Source organism: Notothenia coriiceps, unplaced genomic scaffold (assembly GCF_000735185.1).
Source record: "Notothenia coriiceps isolate Sejong01 unplaced genomic scaffold, NC01 NC01_scaffold00006931, whole genome shotgun sequence".
Taxonomy (NCBI): domain Eukaryota; kingdom Metazoa; phylum Chordata; class Actinopteri; order Perciformes; family Nototheniidae; genus Notothenia; species Notothenia coriiceps.
This window is the reverse complement of record NW_011339632.1, coordinates 26,348-30,354: the sequence shown is the minus strand read 5'-3', so window position 1 is coordinate 30,354 and position 4,007 is coordinate 26,348.

Here is a 4,007-nt window from a genome sequence, read left to right as displayed (position 1 = left end):
GTGACCTCAGCAATCTTCTCATCTTCTCGGAAGGTGGTGGCGAAGTCCATAGGGACTTTGCTTGGCAACTGGAAGGTCACCAGTTCAAGTCCCGAAAAGACCAAGTGCTACCGAGGTGTCCCTGAGCAAGGCACCGTTCCCTACACTGCTCTCCGGGCGCCGTACATAATGGCAGCCCACTGCTCCTAACACTAGGATGGGTCAAATGCAGAGAAACCGTTTTGTTACATAGTACCTGTACTACGTAATGACAATAAGTTGAATCTTCTTCAATCTTCAATTCTGCATTTCGATAAACTAATACCCTGAGATGATCATGTTTTTCATGCCAGGGACAAAAAAGGAATTTAAAGAAAAGATCCCAGTGACAAGAAATGAGAACAATATTTCCTTTCATGATGACATTCAACATCTGCAAAGAGATGGAGCAAATAACTTTTTCTTAAAGAACAATGTGGAGAGCCTTGTTTTGTCATCAAAGACCTCTCTTCTGTTTCTTTTCCCCCCAACTTCTGTTTATGTTCCCCCAACAGATCCAACAGAGTTACTATTTGTGTTTATTCAATTCTGACCCTGTGACTTTAAGCCCTGCCCCTGACCCTTAAAAACAGTGCTCTCTGTTCATGGTTTTCTCACGCAGATCTCTTTTACCCCAGCACCACAAATATGCACATGTTTAAGTATTTAGAAGTTGTCTGTAGAAGCATTTTCAGAAAATTGTTTGGCCTCTCTTGTTTACTCCGTCTTCGTGTCTGACTTGTTTAGTCTCTGCTGGTGTTTACATGGAGTTTGTTAAGGTTTCACCACCTGTGACACACATGTGTCTTCCCAAAGTTACAAATGAACAAATGCTCATAAACTTCACAATAGCATACACATGCACTCACACTTAATAAAACATGTTGGGAATCTTCATAGAAAGCAGTGTTTATTCTTTACAGAGCAAAGACAGTTTTGCGCACACAAAGAGCACCTCTACGAACACACACCCCTCCTTTCAGTCTTAGTGTTTTGACAGATGTTTGTGTGTTTGTGTGTGTCTGTTTAATGTTCTCTATAGGGAGCAGATGATCTCTTGCAGGCCTCTGCAAATCCTACACATGATGTAGTGAAGTTTATTACAACACAAAGTGCTGTTCACATGTCAGTCTGTGTGCTCACAGCTGGGTCATCTGGACTACTGATATGTTTCTGACTGAGCCAAACCATCATATTTTGTTACAAAGAAAATAACCATTTTAAAAGGTCAAAGTCATAATGGACATATCAGAGAGAAACCAAGACACTGCACTGCAAAACCGTTTTTCCTTTTTCTTCTTGTCCCTCTGTCGGTACTTTATTATTATTATTTTTTTCTATCTTTCCAGCGCACAAATCCAAATGCTGACTGTTACCGTAGCAACGACTTTCCATGTACTTCCTAGCAAGCGTGGTGTTAAACTGACCAGGAGTGCAGCAGGGCTGGAAAGAACAACAGCAATCCACAGTGTGTTTGTGCATGTGGTGGAGGCCTTACCACCAACAGAGAGGGAAAGTGCAGGCCAGGGAGAGGTGGGAGTAACAAAAATATCTCCCCCATAATACAGAAACTGTCCTGCCAGGAACATGTCTGTCATGGATTTGTGGAAAGGAATATTTCTATCTATTTGTCTTTGTGCATGGCATAACACAAAGGCAAAACATGCCTATCACAATATAGAGTCAACAGTGATCAAATGTCACCTTTTTCTCTAACTCAGAGTCCAAAGATATTCATTATATTATGCCTTAATACCACTTTATTATTATGTGAGCCCAAGAAAAACGGCAAATATCCACATCTGAGAACTTTGAATTGATTATCAACCGTAAAAGTAACCGATAATTTTCTGTGCTTGTGTTTGTTATAAAACAATAAAAGGTTCTGATGAGAAAGTGACACCTGACACTTAAACTTGAGCTTTAAACCCACGTGTGCACAGAGAAAGAGCACTGACACCTCAGGTGTGTTAGGGTAAAATGATACGTCTTAAACCCAAGTCGTAATGTTCTTGTCTTTGAGACGTCTCATCCTTTCTGACTCTAGCATCAATCTTAGTTCCTGCTAAATGTCTTGTCGATTGTCTGCTGGCCAGTGAGCAAGAAAGTGAAAAGAAAATTGTTACAAAGCGACAGCAAACGAAGTGTCTGAGCTTTTTTTCAGTTTCATACAATTTTCTCTGATTTTGTCACAGAGAAATGGATCGAGAACCAGATAATAACTTTAACCTTTTTTTTCTAGGACTGTTTTATCGAGCCAACATATTTTATATGGGTTTTCAGTCTCAATATGCTTAACAGTGATACACTTTAAAGGTGGGGTAGGTAAGTTTGAGAAACCGGCTTGAGATACACTTGTTGTTATATTCCATGGAATGCTCTTAATATCCCGATAGCAATGAATATCTTAAGTGCTTTGACAAAAAATCCATAAAGAAATGTCATCTGTGGAAGCCGTACTGTAAAAAGCACGAACAATTATTTTAGCCGGCCCGGCTAATATAACTGGATGGCCTACCTGCCTGTCAGCCTTCCATCTGTGCACAAACTTATCTCGTGCCCTCATTGGTCATGTGCGCGTTCGTGTGTGTTGGAGGAGGGGCTCTGTAAGGAAGTGGCAGATTTTTTCCGGTTGTGTATTTTCAAATTCTAGCGCACTCGAGCTGGTTTCTCCAAAATTACCTACCCCACCTTTAAGGTTCTGTGAAAGACACCCATTGCATAGTATTTAGTCGCACATGACACGGATTGGCCATACAACTGAAGAAAGGCAGTGTAATTTAACCGAGGGAACATGCACACTCACAAATCCCCTAACAGGAAAATGAATGGACAAAGTGATTACAGGTGCAGAAAGGACCATGTCTACCCATGTTTCTGCTGTGACCATGTATTCTGCCAGCTTCTATCAAACCTCTTCACCAAGTCTCCCCCTCACTGTGTGATTCCACTACCTCAAAACCTTTTACTTTCCCCACTCCCCTGCCCCACTGAGGGGGGCCCACTTCCTGAAAAGTCCCTCCAACAAATCTTCAAGGTTGTTATTGCCTTGGCTTCTCTTACCTTGGGTTCCCTCTGTCCAAAAGCTGTCTGCTCTCCATCCCTCCCTCATTCTTTCTCTCCTGCCTTTCTTTGAAAATAAAACTTATGAGAAGAAATGTGCTGATCTCAGCAGTCTCGCTGAAACAAACTGACTTTTACAGCTGTGACAGAGTCAAAGAATTAGGAGAAGAGGTTAATCTTTCATCTTTTTAGTTACGATTGTTCACTTGGTGATTAATGTTTCCATGCTGATCAGTCTTTTTTCCCCTCTGCTTTCGTGGTTGTAATTATACGGCACTGATTGCCAAAGATCCTTGACAGCCACATGGACAAATGACAAACAAGTCGAAATATGTTATATTAGCATGCAGTGTCAATACTGAGTCTGCATGTCTGTTGTGGAACCAGGGAAATGGAAACATCTTCCTTTTTCCACACTATCAAGGTATCAATTGAGAAACAGAGGCAGGTTTCAATGTGCCAGTCTCAACAGGAGGTTGCTTATGGTCGTCAAAGTACAAGTTTAAAATGTCCCAATAGCAGCTCCCACATTTTATATGCGCTGATGCTTTTTGGCTTAATCTGACAAACTTTTTTCCATCCTTTCATAAGTCATACAAAAAAAATAGAGGAACAAGAGACCTCTAAGCGTTTCCCTGAGCCTCAGCCAGGCCAATCTGAGCCCACCAGGCACTGGGATTTCTTGCCATAGGTCACAAACCCAGAGCTGAACAAAGAAACACACACACACACGCACACACACACACACACACACACACACACACACACACACACACACACACACACACACACACACACACACACACACACACACACACACACACACACACACACACACACACACACACACTACACACACACACACACTACTACTAGTACGTACGTAGTAGTACGTACGTACCTTACCTTACCTACTACTACGTACT